Source organism: Vicia villosa, unplaced genomic scaffold, assembly GCF_029867415.1.
Source record: "Vicia villosa cultivar HV-30 ecotype Madison, WI unplaced genomic scaffold, Vvil1.0 ctg.000109F_1_1, whole genome shotgun sequence".
NCBI classification, from domain to species: domain Eukaryota; kingdom Viridiplantae; phylum Streptophyta; class Magnoliopsida; order Fabales; family Fabaceae; genus Vicia; species Vicia villosa.
Window position 1 is genome coordinate 1,067,346 of NW_026705020.1, and position 17,928 is coordinate 1,085,273.

Below are 17,928 nucleotides of genomic sequence, written 5' to 3' on the forward strand. Positions count from 1 at the left end.
TGACGCAATTGGTACATAATTAAATTTTTTGCAGGCGCAAAGTCCGGGGATTCAGACTGTACTGGTAACGAGTAAATTATTATTAGTTTTTTGTTTCCCACTAATTTTTGTACTATATTCTATTATTTTCAAAATCTTTTCCTTTCTTTTCAAATCTCTTTCTTTCAAAATCAAATCCTAACTTTATTCTATACAACTTTCTTTCAAATCCTACTACCACTCAAATTTTCCTTTTTTGTACGGAATCACTTCATTCCCCAACGTCTCTATCCTTCTTTTCACTCTATAAATACCTCTCATTTTTTCCATAAATACTCACATCAAATTTCAACTCATCTCTCAAATTTCTACCTCATATTTATTTTCTCTTCTTCCCCGGCAAAAATGGCGAAGTGGATGGATACGTGTTTTCTTATGGTCATCACTATTTTAGTGGTGATCATGTCCTTTTTCTGTCTGCATAGCCCTGAAAAATGCGGACCTGGGTTGTTTACACTCCCGATCATCTATATGTTGTTATTTATAGCATGGGTTTTTAATCGTCATTTTTAAAGTTTATCGTATCTTTTGTTTTCAAATAATGTACCATTTATTTGTCGTACTGTTCATTATATTATGTAATATTTGTACTGTCAGTATTAAATGTCGTACTATCTGTCGTACTGTAGTTTAATTATCTAGATAATATTTTGTGTGTTTTCTGCCAGTTAAATATTTATTTTTCTGCGCCTTAAATATTTTTCAAGGTTATAATCGGTAATTTCGTTCGCGTACAGTATATTTTATTTATTTATTATGTCTGTGTTTTTCTAACAACTCATGTAAATAAATTTTCACCATTAACACAACAAAAAAAACAAAAAGAAAAAAATTAACTTTAACTGTTGAATTTTCACTTTAACTGTTACGTTAATGCCCGAACAGCCAGTTGACAGTCAAACCCGCTGACAGCATAATTCTCCGTGTTTTGTACCATCAATCAAATCAATCTTTTGCATTTCAAAATTCCAAGATTTTTGTTCTAGAAGTCTTTTGAACATCACATGATCAGCAGAGACTCAGCACTGCACAAAAATCAGGTACGCTTAACTGTCTCCTACACAAACAATCCCTAACTAGGGTTTTTGTTTTTTTCAGGAGAACAAGTTTTTGGAGACCTCAAATGGATTTCATGGACCTCCATATATCTCAAAGTACCACCATACAAATTTTCAAACTTCAGTTCGCTCAGACGCGCAGTCAGCAGCTCAAACAGTCAACAGACGACCAGTTTGACCGAAAAGTCAACAGACAGTCAAAAATGAAATTTTTTGTCAACATCCATATTTTGTCAAAAGATTCATCATTTGATCATTGGTTGATCATAATTCATCAAGGAAAGATCAAAAATCAACAAAACCCTAAGTTTCAAAATTAGGGTTTTCTCCTAAAAAGTCAACTGAACTTTGACCGGCCATAACTCTCTCCTCGTTCATTCAAAAAATTCCAACCCAAGCTTGTTTTGAAGGAAATTCAATTATCTTTCAAATGAAATTGATCCTATGGTCACTGGATTCACCATTTGGAAAATATGAGCCAAGACATTACAGGTCATTATCAAAGTCAACAAAAAGTGGTTTTTTGTCAAAGGCCATAACATCAAGATAACTTCTCCAAATGAAAAAAATTTCCATAGTATCTTGTAGAGGACATATTGAGGTTTCTAAAAAGTACAAGAACTCCTTCATATGATCAAAATTGAGGGATTTATGCCTTGTTAAAGTTGGCTATTTTTTGGGAAAATGCATGAAATCAACATTTATCAAAAATGTTTTTTTTTCCAAAAGGGGCCAAGTTTTCATGATCCAAACATGTTCCCAATAATGTTAAGGGCCTCCCACGACCAACTTAAGGCCCATAACATTTTTATTTCTTTTTTGGTTTAATTTTATTACATTTAAAGTTAAATTGAAAAAGAAATGGTGAAGGATAATGATACATAGCTTTGATCTTAAGCTAAAGTCATCAAGAATTGATTCCACTCTGCAGCATGAAGGTACATAGCAGGCCTAGGGCAAGAGGGTGAAGAAAAATCAAGCCATGGTTGCTTGAATTCAAAGCTTTATATTATTTAAAAAGTCAAAAATTCAAAGGCACTTAATGCTTGTTAGCTTAAGATTTAAGTACCTCCATGGCCTATAAATGGAGTAGAACACTTCAGTAACAAAGAGACACAAGTTCAGAACCAATACTATGCATATACCACTCTTGTAACAACTTGTAATTTTGAAGAAAATTTAGAATTCGAATTTTAAATTTCAGCTAGTTTCAATCCAAACCAAGTATTCAAACATCATCTCTGAACTTCATTGAACCTATCCAAATAAATTCTAAGCATCAAAACCTCACAAATTGAGCTACACAAGCCACAGGTTGTTCAAACAAAAATCAACTCGTATCTGATCATTCATGCATGTTTAATAAGATGTAGACATATATTTGTGTTTAGATTGGTGCTCTGGTCGTTTCTGGAGCTCTAATTGAGTTTTAATGGCCGTTTGTAGAATATACCATTTTAGGGTTCTTAAGCTAAAATTTGGGATTTTTCGACTAGAGGCAAAATTAGACAAAACTAATGGCATATTTGAACTCAGTGGATCAAGGCTAGTTGACTTCATAGGTCGCAAATTTTTTTTGCATGAGTTTACCCCTATTCGCTATTTTGCAGGTTTGAGAATCACTTATTACAGCGTTGTTCTCACAAAAGCGCTGTTAAAAGTGGTGGCGAGAGGTTGAAGATGATGAGGTGTCCTCACCTGAGTGGCCAGTGTGCGCGCGCGTTTTAATTTAATTTTTCTCTAATTCAGTGCTTTGCAGGTGATACACGTGCCATGCTCCTTCGCTTCCAGGCCATCTGATCTCATTAATTCCCCCATCCAACGTGCCTGAACGCTCATCCTTACCATAGACCTTCCTATTAACCACACTAGATCATCAATTAATATATTTTTCTATTTTATTTTATTTACTTCTAAAATTAATTTTAAATAGTTTAAAAAATCAAAAAAATATAATAAAAATATTTTTAGGTTTATAAAATAATCTATTAATTTTTGACACAAAAATATTTTATTTTTCTTAATAATTGAAATATTTTGTTTAATTAATTAGTATATATTTATATATTTGCTTTTTAATTATTTCAACCAATCACAAAATCAGAAAAAAATTGTTCTTTTTATTAAATTAAGTTTATATACTATAGACTAATTTTGTACATATTTAGATTATTTTTCTCTTTAAGTTTTAATTATGTGTGTAATTATTTGTATAATTATATGTTAATTTAACTTAATAATTTCCAAAACAACTTCAAAAAATAAAAAAAAATTAGTTTTATTTTAAAATTAATTAACAAACAATATGAATATATTTTAGACTTAATTTTTAGGTTTAAATTTTATTTCTACCTTTTTCTCATTTTAATTAAATTAATTATGCATTAATTCTAATTAAAATCAACCATACAAAAAATCCAAAAATATTTCTTTTATCTTATTGCAATTTAAATTCATAGATAAGTGTATAGGTTGTCAAAATCATGTAAATAGCGTAGTTTATATTTCCCGCACAATCGATGTAATAGCGTAGATTTACTTTCCGCATTTTACATTCCCGCACTTTAAATTCTGTACATATAAAACTGCGTGTATGTCAAAGATAAAAACTAAAGCGTTAGATCACTAACTTCAAAGACAAAAATATCTGAATCAGAACACAATCACACTTGCACCTCTTAGGGTAATCCCTCTGTTACTCTTTTCAAAAAAAAATCAAATTCTACTGTTTCAAATACAAATTCAAACTTTTGTTTACATCCGGTAAAAGAGAATTTTTCTAAAAGAAATAGGAAAGGACCTTATAAACTTAGGGTAGATCTCCTAATTGCTTGCTCAAATCAAAACAAATAAATGTCTCATATATCATTGTTTTTTTTAAAATAAAACTTTCAAAAAAGACAATACTTGGTATATATCCAAATAAGGATCATTACGAAGTTAAAGCTCTTTTTTCAAAACATCTTTCGAAAGATAAAACACTTTGTATACATCCGCACAAGGATCATTACAAAGCCAATTTACAAAGGTATCTTAAAACCACATACAAGCATTTCAAGGCAAGACAAATGATTCAAACAAGTGAGCTAAGCAATTAAGAGCCCATGGATAACCATGGATACAAAGGGTGCTAACACCTTCCCTTTGTATAACCTACCTCCTTACCTAAAATCTCTTAAAGGTCTTTTTCTGTTTCTTTTATAAACCTTTCCTTAATTGGATAAAATAAAAGTCGGTGGCGACTCTCTGATTTTCAAAACTCAAAAACAAAAGAAGAGTCAATTCGTATCTCTCTCACGAGATATAAAAACCGAGGGTGACAACATTTCATCATACTTTGACTCAAAGATCTCCAATTGCTCAAAGCTACACAAGAAGGAAGCATGCATATCTTCTCCTAAACAAGTACCTCTAAATTAGGGTTTTGTCTATCTCCAACTAAAATCAGGTTCTGATACCTCAAGTGGATTTCATGGCCTCTCATATGCTTCAAAGTATCCTCATGCCAAGTTTCAAGCTCTGATTCATAAGATGTGGTCAAAATACAGTCAAAATTCCTGATTTTTTAGTCAACATCCTTATTTTGAAGCAACATTCATCATTTGATCAAGGGTTGATCATGATTCATCAAGGAAAGTTCAGAAATCAACAAAACTCAAAGTTTCTAAATTAGGGTTTTTGACCTAAAAGTCAACTGAACTTTGACCAGCCATAACTTTCACATGGAACATCAGAAATTTCCCAACCAAAGCCTATTTTGAAGGAAATTGAATTCTCTACAACTTTGTCTCTCAAAAACCAAGGCCAAAAAAGCTTCATTTGAGAGATATAAGCTAAAACATTACAGGTCCTTCTAGAAGATCGCAAAAAGCTATTTTTTGTCAGGAGCAATATCATCAAGATAAAATCTCCAAATGAAAAATATGTTCCAAAGTGACTTGTAGAAGACACCTTGGGCTTTCCAAAAAGTTATAGAACACATTCATATGATAAATATTGAAAGAGTTATAATTGGTAGAAGTTAGCTAAAATTCAAGAAAGGTGTGAAACCCTAATCGATGAAATGTATACTTTTGAGTATTGGGCCCATAAACTTGAGTTGGCCACGTAATTCCAAGCCCATAAGAGGTCCATGAGTCATAAAACTTATTTCATGATTTTTTTTTTTATATTTGATTTTATTTATTTAAAATCAAATTAAATCAAATAAAATCACATTTGAGTGAAATAAATTTTGTGATTTATTCTCCAAATATTTTCATCAATCCAAAACAATATGGAAAGCCAAGAAAAAAACGTGAAAAAGATTGCATGCAACATTGAGCCAAAATTGGAATATTTTTATGCAAGACTCCAATCAATTTTTTTTCATTAAATGACAAATATTTCCTCACAAATTATGACCTAATGAACTCCTTATATATTCAACATAATTATTTTCTTAAGGGAGGACGAAAAATTGGAGGCTGAGCAAGAACCCTAACCAAAAACACGAATTCTTAAGGTACTAAAAGATCGAGAAAGTGGAGGTTTCGTTTGCGTCCTTACAGCCACTCTCAAGGCCTCTCTTTCGTTCCAATCTATTTCTAAGCCATTAAAGAGTAAGGCTGGTTCAATGCACAGGTTTTGTAACACATAAAACTCCCCCTGTACTTTCACCATGTTCATGCACGTTATGATTTCATGTACTACCTTTTTATCATGTTTAAATCATTATTAACCCTATGATTAAGTTTGTAGTGATATTTAAAAGTGATTGGGACTATTGGTTCGAAGCTTTGACGCAGATATCACAAACCCCCATGGCTAGGGCAAAAGAGAGCTTCAATTCATTTTCTGTGTTCCATGTGTTCTTAAGCCAAATAAATGCCGCTACTGCACTCAGGAGAAAATTTGCAACCGAACCATGCCCATGGGGGAAGCTAACTGATCGTATTTTTTGAGTTTGATTTTCGCAAGTTATTAGCTACGAAGATGTCGTAGCAAGCTCGCAGCAAATCTGTAGCTAATTAATTTGCAGGTTTTATCATGGAAGAAGATGATGGCGTGGCATGGAGGAAAATTCTGATTGGTGGGTCAAACCTTCTCTCCCTCTCTCATTAGACGTCAGCGATAGTAGTGGGCCCGGTATGAATTGTTGATGACTTCCATTATTAAAAATAGTTTTCTATATATTGGTTTCGTTGATTTTTTAAATACAACAAATTGAATGCAGCACAGTCGTCCGTAACGTCTTGATGGTACGCCTAAGGGAGTGGGTTCGATCCCTACCCTCAACGCTTTATTTTTCACGATTTGTGTGTTATAAGTTGCTTGCAGATTCCACGCAGCGCTTCTATGAATGACCACCATATACCATCGCCTCTCCACCACTGGATTTACAGAAGGAGCAATCCAAGGATTCAGAATACGCTCCCCCAGGGTGCACCAGCGGAGCCTCTCCACACTAGATCACACGCCCCCATTTGTTGGTTTTATTCCTTTTATTTTGTTCTTTTTTTTTTGTTTTGTTGTTTGTTCTTTTTCTTACCTATTAAATCATAATTTAAATTAGTAATTAGGATTAGGGTTAATTTTAATCATTAGATTTAGTTTTTTTTTTAAATAAGTTTCATTTAATTAGGGTTAACATTTTTTTTATTAATTAATCTAGTAATTAGGATTTAATTTTAGGTTAAATAATTTTAAGTAATTTTAATATTTAGGTTAATTTTAATATTAATTCCCCTTATTTGATTAATTAGGTTAATTAGTCTAACCATCTTAGAAATTAGGATTAATATTTTAGGTTAGATAATATTTAGATTAATTAGGTTAGATAGTATTTAGGTTAATTAGTTTAATCAATTTAGGCTTATTTTTGAATTAATCAGGTTTAACCTTTAATCAAAGACTATCCATAATGTAAGGTTTGTCTATTAAACAGTAGGCTTAGGTTTTTACCCTCAAAGTTTGTCATCAGGTTTTTTTGCCGCGAGGCTTTTTACCCTTAGATTTTTACCGTAGGTTTTTTAAACCCTAATTTTCTTAACTGTATTTTTATTCGCGATTTTCTCTTCTCACCTCATATTCTGTGATTGTCGTATGCTTGTGCTAATTCCCGGATTGTGGGTAAAACTTGTTTATTTATTTAAATTCTGTCATTTCAATTCTAGAAAATGCGTATAGGTTTGCAAAAGGTTTTTTGTAATAGTTTAGGTTTCTAATTTCCGCCTTTAATTTCTGCCTTTTATCTTTTCTGCATTCACGGGTTTTGGCTATGTAATCCCCCTCCCGAAGCCTTGTAATAGCTTAGGATTTACTTTTTCGCATTATAATTTCTGTACATTATAACTGTGTGGTTAGTAACCCTAGGGAGTGATAAGATTGTTAATTAATTTAGATCACTAATTTTACAAGATAAAAATATCCAAACTGAATCACTTGATTGTGGCACACATCCACCTCTAGGGTAACTCCTCTTCTGCTGCCTTTTCGATCAAATAGTCAAGTCCCCTCGGATGTAGGGATACCTTAGCCTGCTATCTACGATTCTAAATCATCATGGTCCCTCCGATAAAAGATCATAGTCCGTTCGAGTTGCCTACGATAAAAATGATCTAGTCCCTCGAGTTACCTTCGATAAATGATGATAGTCCCTTCGATTGCTAAGGTATCCTTACTTGTTGCCTTTTATGACTATTACTTAGCATATGACTTCCTACCCTCTTTATGGTATGGATAGCCCATATGACTATACGATGACCCTCGATGTCCCTAAAATCCAATGAAAAGAATACCTACCCTTCTTATGGTATGGATAGCCCTTTCAAACAAAAATCTTAAAGAACAAGAAAGACAATTTTAAGGTAGGTGCTCTTAAATGCTAGTTCCACATTCAAACTTTCAAATTACTTTTCACACCTCTATTCAAAACAATTTCCAAAAGGCTACACTTATTTACAAGTTAAAGTCCTTATTCGAAAATCTTTTCTATACACACACTACAGTTTTTTCAAACAAACAAAGTGAGCTAAGAAATTAAGAGCCCATGGATAACCATGGATACAAAGAGTGCTTACACCTTCCCTTTGTATAACTTACCCCCCGAACTCAACGTCTTTTAAAAGGTCTTTTTCTATTCTTTTAGCCTTTCTAATTGGATAAAATAAAAGTCGGTGGCAACTCTTGCTATCCGCAACATTTTTTAAAAGTCAGTTCTCCCACTGTATTACAGAACTGAGGACTCTGTTGGGGTTAAATAAAAAGAGGGGTTACCTTAGATCTAATTCACTTTAATAATTGTTTGTTTGCTTGCTTTATTTTTCAAGGTTTTTCTGGGTATTGAATGAAAGATGAATCCTATACCCGGATTCGAGTGCACCTTAAGATAGGAGTGGCATAGTCATGGCGACCTCCCTTGTGCATGCTTGGGATTGGTCAATATGAGAGTTCACGCTTAAGTTAGGCATTTATCGATGTTTGCATGCTTCTCTTGTATGAGGGAGGTTCGTGTGGATATCTGTGGGTGAGTCGGAGCTTAAGGACCTTTAGTCACGTTTAACCCATCTTGGCCTTTAAGAATATAGTGGGGGGACTACCCTTAATGTATGTTGAGGGACATAGTCGCTACCTGATACTACAACTCAGATAGGTTCTTTCTTAAAGTATCATTGCATGGTATGTATGTATCATGTCCAAGGGTTCTTTAGAGGGACTGACAATTCTGAGTAACTGGTAGAACCTGGTTACTAATTTCATCTTGATCCTTAGAAGTACCTATTGGGGAAGGGTAGTTACCTAGTCAGACTTCATACAAGCCTTTAAACCTAAGGACACTTGTGTGACTTGCTTGTGTGTGCTACTAACCCTTTGGTTTCCTTGCAGGTTTTTCTTGTAGGGCTTGCTTGTCCTAATTACCTTATGTTTTGCTCGATGCATTACATTCGCATGACATAATAACATCATAACATAGCATATTGATTAACCCTTTCAAGGATCTTAAGGATTTAGGGCGCACAATTTCAGGTGCTCTTATCAAGGACTGAATTCCTATCTAGGGGCAAAAGGATTTATTTTCCCCTGGCCATTTGTCTTCCAGTTCAGAGGCACAGTACTTATCAAGGGGCAAGAGGATGTATTTTCCTTTACCCATGTACCTTCAAATTCAGAAGTATCCCGAATCAGAGGCTATGACCCACTGGATATGGTGAGCTTGATTCCCACAAAAGAACATCCAAGAATCAGAGTTCTTCTAGTGAAGATGCGACCAAATCATTCTCTAATATTGCTAACTAAATCCCTTAAAGATCATTGAAAACATTGCATTTGCATTCATAACATCGCATAACAGGTTTCCTACGACGGGCTTCTCATCCTTTCTCGCTGTTTATTTCAGCATCATGAATCTCAAGCAATCTGTTAGAAATCTTCAAGTCCAGAATGCCCAGTTCCAAGAGATGATCCTTAACTTGGCCAAGGGGCAGAAGAATTAAAGGCACTGCTGATCAATGTTAGACGATAGGGATGGTCTAGAGGGGGGGTGAATAGACCACCTTTTTTCGACTTAAGAAAATTTTAGCTTTTGAAACATGATTCCCCGGGATCAACTTTATCGTCTTTGAACGATCGAGTTATCGGGGACCGGATATGTGCAATAACCAAATCGGATGAAAAAACGGCGAAATATGAATTACGTTATAACGAATTTATCAATTAACTCAAATACACACTTAATAAAATCTTACTCGCAATGAACTGTTTTACCAAAATTGACCAAAAATTGAATGAGTAATTTTATCGAACACTTGGTGAGCGATCTTCACCAAACTTCAATTTTTGCTCAACAATGGATATTTAACAAAAACGAATATTGAAAAGATAAAAATAAGAACGATAAAGAACAAGAGATTTGTTAAGGCAGTTCCTCTATCATCCTCGCAAGAGTACGTCTTCCCCTAATTTCAAATGAAATTAGGAAAGTTTTATTTGATTGCAAAATGTTTAACAAGGAAAGAGTTTACCAATCACCAACTACACACATGCAGTAAAATTGAATACAATTCTTTCCTCCCCTTGATTCAAGTAGAACCAAGTCAATGTCAATGATCTTCACCGATCAAGACCCCGATCCTTCCTTTTCAATCCTCCGGTTGTAGCAAATTTGATGAGCGAATCTTCAATCCCTCAATTCCTTATGCTCGGCTGAATTGATTCCTAAAGCGAAGCGATCGTCAAAAACCTTAAAATCAAACCCTTGATGTAGAAGGAAAAACCCTAAGGTTTTATACAAGAAACAACCTCAACAATCTTCACTCGAACAAGACAATTGTCTATCGTCAAACCTTATCAACGCATGTTCCTTACTCCTATCGAAAAAGATGATTATGTGTGATTTTCGATCAATAAGCGAAAGGTTGAAGATGAGAAGAAGCTTGAGTATATCTTTCACGTTTCTTGTTAATTTGCTTGAGAATGATCAATTGCTATATATACCACACCCTTTGCATTAGCCAATTAAACACAGCAAAAAATCAGTAAAAATAGCGATAGGTCGACCTGTTCCTCTGTGTATGTCGACCTATTGAAGTTCTGCACTTGTTGAAGCAAACATGACACATGCGTTGACCTGAAGGGTCAGCGTGTGCATACCCAAGGTTTCCCCAAAATTCCATGCGTCGACCTGTAGGGTCGGCGTGCGCATACCCGAGGTTTCCTCAAAATGCCATGCGTCAAGCTGAGGTAGCAGTGCGTCGACGCATTCGGCTCCTACACAGCTTTTTACTTAAGTCCACCAAATAGGTCGACCTATAGCATGTGTGCGTTGACCTGTTGACTGAAATTTGCCAAAATTACCTATCCTTAATGCATCCATTTGATTCCTTTGTTTCCACATCAATTGTATCAAGTTCACAATGTTTTGACATCATGAAAATACACATTTGCCCTCACATACTCCCCCTTTTTGATGATGGCAAAACTTGTGAATTTTGTCGAGTGCACTAAGCATATTTTCTTTTTTTTACAATGCTTGCTCCCCCTATCTTGGTGCATATATTTGTTGCAGTGTCTGTGCTAATCCAATACCTTCTCCCCCTTTGACAACATCAAAAAGAGACAAGCAATATTATGCATATATGGTGGGATAATATCATTCAATGTTGATCATAACCAAACCCTTTTGCAATCATAGTCACAAAGCAATCATTCACATAAAATGATACTTAACGACAATATAAAGAAGGCAACAATAACATAAATAACCAAACAAGCAACGAGCACATAGCTCAATGTATCAATCTTACACAAACACATAGTATAGGTGAGAATTGTTCAGAAAATACATTAAAATAAAGTACAGAAAACACTTAAATTGTTCATAGAATATGCATAAAACATACACACTTATGAACAAGTAGCAAGTTTACCATGTTGATGCATTATCATGAGAAGAGTCTAAGGTTGAAACGATATTACCTTTACACATGGGAGATAGAGAAAAATGCCCTCACATATCTTGAATAAACACTTTAACACATTTATGAGAGCATAGATAATAATAATGATAATAAATAGAGCACATGCAACTACTCATAGTTGCAACCTATCCGATATATCAAGGACACCAAGTTCCCTACGAATGTGAAAGAAAGGCTTGGTAGCTAGTGGTTTTGTAAAGATGTCGGCGAGTTGATTTTTGCTATCAACATGCTCAAACACTACATCACCTTTCTCCACGTGATCTCTAAGAAAATGGTGTCGAATTTCTATGTGTTTAGTGCGAGAGTGAAAGACCGGATTTTTGGTTAAATTTATAGCACTTGTGTTGTCACAAAATATGGGAATATGATCAAGCTTGACATTGAAGTAAAGTAATTGTTGCTTGAGCCATAAGATTTGAGCACAAAAATTACCGGCCGCCACATATTCCGCCTCGACGGTTGACAAAGAAACGGGAACCTGTTTCTTGCTATGCCAACTCACTAAGGAGTTTGAGAAGAAGTGACATATACCACGAGTTCTTTTCCTATCCAATTTGTAACCGGCAAAGTCGGAATCGGAAAACCCAACCAAAGAGCAATCACTACCTTTGGAGAACCATAAGCCATACTTAGTTGTACCAACAAGATACCTAATTATGCGCTTAACGGCCTTTAAGTGAAATTCCTTAGGACATGATTGGTATCTTGCACACATGCAAACACTAAACATAATATCGAGACGAGAAGCGGTAAGGTAAAGTAGGGAACCGATCATACCTCTATACCTTTTTACATCAACCGGTTTACCATGTTCATCCCGATCAAGATTTACCGCGGTAGGCATAGGTGTGTCAATGGCCTTTGACTTTGCCATGTCAAAGCATTTTATAAGCTCTTGACAATACTTAGTTTGAATCACAAATTTGCCTTCCTTTCGTTGCTTGATTTGGAGTCCAAGAAAGTAGTTTAGTTCACCCATCATGTTCATCTCAAATTCACCCTGCATAAGCTTAGAAAACTCCTTGACAAGAGTCATGTTAGTAGACCCAAAAATAATATCATCAACATACACTTGAACCAATATAGAATGCTTTTCATGTCTTTTAATGAATAGAGTGGTATCTACCTTCCCTCTTGAGAAAACTTGATTTATCAAAAAGTTACTAAGCCGCTCGTGCCAAGCTCTTGGAGCTTGTTTAAGACCGTACAAGGCACGCTTATGTTTATAAACATAATTGGGATAATCAACGTTTTCAAAGCCGGGAGGTTGAGATACATAGACCTCTTCATTAATAAACCCATTTAGAAAAGCACTCTTAACATCCATTTGATATAGCTTAAAGTTTTGTGAACATGCAAATGCAATTAACAAGCGTATTGCCTCGAGTTGGGCGACCGGAGCATAAGTCTTCTCATAATCGATCCCTTCCTCTTGGGTATACCCTTGAGCAACAAGACTAGCCTTGTTGCGAGTAATAATCCCGTTTTCGTCTAGTTTGCTCCTAAACACCCATTTAGTGCCAATTACTCGATGGTCTCGCGGAGGAGGGACAAGGCCCCAAACCTCATTTCTCTTAAATTGGTTTAAATCTTCTTGCATAGCTAAATACCAATGCTCATCGACTAATGCATCTTTGGAGTTTTTAGGCTCAATTTGAGAGATGAAAGAATAATAAAAACAAAAGTTACTTATCCTTGACCGTGTTGTTACTCCTTTTGATATGTCTCCTATAATGTTCTCCATAGGATGGTCCTTAGAAGATTTCCATTCAAGAGGAAGATCACTTTTGTCACTTGGTTTGTCTTCCACTTTCTCTTTAGGTGTTTGATCCACTTCCTCTTTAATATTCTCGGTGAGAGGCAATCTTTATCTTTCTCAAGCTTAGCATATGGATCCTTAAGTATACTCTCAGTTGAGATACCTGCACCATTAAGAACACTACCTTTTCCGACAACTTTCGGACAAGACTCATCAAAAGAAACATGTACGGACTCTTCAACAATATGTAACATTTTGTTGTATACTCTATAAGCTTTACTAGATTGAGTGTATCCTAGAAAGATACCCTCATCCGCTTTTGCATCAAATTTACCAAGGTTTTCCTTTCCATTATTTAAAACAAAGCATTTACATCCAAATACGTGAAAGTGGGATATGTTTGGTTTTCTTCCTTTTAAGAGTTCATACGGTGTTTTGTTTAGAATAGGTCGTATCAAGATCCTATTTAAAACATAGCAAGCCGTATTTATGGCATCGGCCCAAAAATATTTTGGAAGTCCATGTTCATTAATCATAGTTCTCCCAAGTTCTTCCAAAACACAGTTTTTATGTTCCACCACTCCATTTTGTTATGGAGTTCGTGGTGCGGAGAAGTTATGATTAATGCCATGATTTCCACAAAATTCTTCAAAAAGATGATTTTCAAACTCACCCTCATGATCACTTCGGATGGATACAATGCTAGTGTTCAACTTATTTTGATACAATTTAACAAATTTCTCAAATGCGGAGAAGGTGTCGCTTTTGCTTGCTAAGAAGATCGTCCAACAATACCTAGAAAAATCATCAACTATGACAAACCCATAATAGTTCCCACCTAGACTTTTATTCTAGATGGTCCAAAAAGGTCCATATGAAGAAGTTCAAGAGGTCTCGTTGTAGATACAATGTTTTTAGATTTAAAAGAGATCCTCATTTTCTTTCCCATTTGGCACGCATCACATAAGTGATCTTTGGAGAACTTAATTTTAGGTAGGCCAACTACTAGGTCTTTTGAGATGTTTTTATTAAGCAAGTCAAAGTTGACGTGAGCCAAACGTCTATGCCAAAGCCATGAGTCTTCACTCATAGTTGCTAGACATTTGGCCTCGGTCAAAGATACCTCATTTAGGTCAAGCATGTATACATTGTTTACCCTCAGGCCTTTGAACACATCTTTCTTATCATCGTTTATAATTGTGCAACTTTCTTTTGAAAATGATACCGAGTATCCTTTGTCGCACAATTGACTGATGCTAATAAGATTGTGTTTAAGGCCCTCAACTAGAAGGACGTCATAGATGGTAGTAGAGGAGGGATTACCTACACTACCTTTACCGAGTATTGCACCCTTGTTGTTATCACCATAGGTCACAAATCCTTTCTTCTTAGCCACAAAGTCGTAGAATAAAGATAAGTCACGCGTCATATGTCTTAAGCATCCGCTATCTAGAAACAATATTTTCTCGGATGGCTCAAGACATTCCACCAACAAATTTAAACAAGGGAAATAGGTACCCAATTTTCATTGGGTCCTTGTGTGTGAGTGAAACAAAGGTTTCTCTTGGGAATCCATTTGAAAATGCCTTTGGGAATCAAAAATCTCCTAAAGCGACATTTTCTAATGGTATGACCCCTTTTGCAACAATATAGACATGTTGAGTTTGAATGGTCATTACATTTGCTAGATTGATCTTTCATCACATAAGTGTATCGTTGATATGGATTTATCATATTATTTTTGAAATGTGATCGATCAATAGCATATGTAATTTTAGGTTGTGAAGCCTTGTCTAATTTGGCTTTGATAGTTTTAACTTCTTTTTGCCAAATGTGACAAGTTTCACATCCTCCCCATCTAAACCAAGGACTCTTGTCATCTTCGCTTTTGTCTTTGATACTTTCAATCATAGATTACTTGAGAGTTTCTACTTCCTTTTCGGAATCGGAAACTTTCTTCTCAAGGTATTTGAAAATCCTTTTATTTGAAGCTAAGCGTTGAAAGGATTCCTTAGCTTCATGATGTAAAGTATCAAAGTCATTCTTTAATTCAAAATAAGACAAAGCATCAACATTATTATATTTCTCACGACTTACAATCTTTTTCTTCTTTTGATGTGCCATGAGACATAGGTTGACCGTTTCCTCTTCATCACTCGAGCTTTCTTTGCTAGATGAGTCACTATCACTCTCCCAAGCGATATAGGCTCTTCTTCCTTTTGTTTGCTTCTTTTGAGGTTTGCTCTTTGCCTTATCTTTCTTAAGCGAGGGGCAATCCGGCTTGTAGTGACCCGGCTTACCACAATTGTAACAAGATCCTCTAAGTTTAGTCTTCTTATTCTCATATTGCTTGTTAGGCTTTTATTGACGTCTATAGTCGACTAGATTGTTGTCCGAGTGCTTGATTTCATTCTTTCGAAGATACTTATTATACCTTCTCACAAACAAACCCATATCTTCATCCGGACTATCATCCTCGTCACTAGATTCACTATCACATGCATCTTTGGTGGCAGACTTTGAACTTGAAGCCTTTAGAGCAATAGACTTCTTTTCGGTGTCCTTTGACTTCTATTTCTTTTCTTTCTTTTCGTGCTTGTTTAGGTTCATGAGATCTTGCTCATGTTCTTCAGGCTTTCCAAATAGAGCAGTGAGATCCGATGTAGAGAGATTGTTGGCTTCTTTGATTGCCGTGACCTTAGGTTGCCATTCCCTACTAAGACATCTCAAAACTTTATTAGTAGCTACAACATTGGGAGTAATGTGTCCCAAAGTGTGTAAACGATTGATAATATGAGAAAATCTCTTTTGCATTTCTGCAATGGTTTCACCTTGCTTCATGTGAAAGAGATCAAACTCTTGCGTCAAAGTATTGGTTCTAGCTAGCTTAACATCATTAGTTCCTTCATGGGCGACTTGTAATGCATCCCACATTGCCTTAGCCGTTTGGCAATGAGATACACGAAAGTACTCATCAACCCCTAAGGAAGCTATAATCATGTTTCTAGCTTTCCAGTCATACGCGTAATTCTTTTCATCTTTTTCATCCCATTGTGCTTGAGGTTTAGGTCTGGTAACGCCTGCATCGTTGGTTATGGTGATAGCCATAGGAACATTGACGATGACATCCTAGATTTTTCTATCAACGGAGTTGATATGAATGCACATACAGTCTTTCCAATAACTATAGTTTTCTCCGGTGAAAATAGGCGCTTTATTATACGCCCCTTTTTGACCGTTCTCCATTTTCTAAAAAGTTATATACCAAGCACTAGATAAACCGGCGCTCGTAATACCACTTGTTAGACGATAGGGATGGTCTAGAGAGGGGTGAATAGACCACCTTTTTTCGACTTAAGAAAATTTTAGCTTTTGAAACGTGATTCCCCGGGATCAACTTTATCGTCTTTGAACGATCGAGTTATTGGGGACCGGATATGTGCAATAACCAAATCGGATGAAAAAATGGCGAAATATGAATTACATTTTAACGAATTTATCAATTAACTCGAATACACACTTAATAGAATCTTACTCGCAATGAACCGTTTTGAGACGATCGACATTTCAAGATCTAAATCGGTTACTATACACGGTATTGAGACGATCGACATTCCGAGATCTAAATCAGTTACTATACACGGTACTGAGACGATCGACAATCCAAGATCTAAATCTATCATCACAACGGTAGAGACGACCATCTTCTCAAGATCTAAATCAGTTACTATACACGGTGCTGAAACGATCGACATTCTAACCAATATAACAAGTTAGGTGGCATCTTTAAGCCCACTTCATATTTTCTGCTATTGGCATCTGCAAGCCCATCTCCGATAGCTTTCTGTCAACATCCTGATGGCATCTTCAAGCCCATCCCCAACAATACTGTGTCCAGATGGCATCTTAAGCCCGTCTCCGACAACACTTTGCCTAGATGGCATCTTTAAGCCCATCTCCAACAAAAGTCCCTACCTCAGCAAGGGCAAATTTCTGGGTATTCTAGTGTTCAACCCTCTTCTACCTTCAGATTCCGACATGCACATAAGCCAATCTACATCCTCAGGTTTAAGAAAATTGAACAGGGGCAGCTGTCATACCTTAAAATTTTCCCATCACGTTTCATCATACTTTGACTCAAAGATCTCGAATTACTCAAAGCTACACAAGAAGGAAGCATGCATATCTTCTCCTAAACAAGTACCTCTGAATTAGGGTTTTGTCTCTCTCCAAGTAAAATCAGGTTCTGATACCTCAAGTGGATTTCATGGCCTCTCATATGCTTCAAATTATCCTCATGCCAAGTTTCAAGCTCTGATTCATAAGATGGCTCATTCAACTACTCAAATGGTCAACAATCGACTAGTTTCACCTAAAAGTCAACTGTGGTCAAAAGACACTCAAAATTCTGGATTTTTTGGTCAACATCCTTATTTTGAAGTAACATTCATCATTTGATCAAGGGTTGATCATGATTCTTCAAGGAAAGTTCAGAGATCAACAAAACTCAAAGTTTCTAAATTAGGGTTTTTGACCTACAAGTCAACTGAACTTTGACCAGCCATAACTTTCACATGGAACATCAGAAGTTTCCCAACCAAAGCCTATTTTT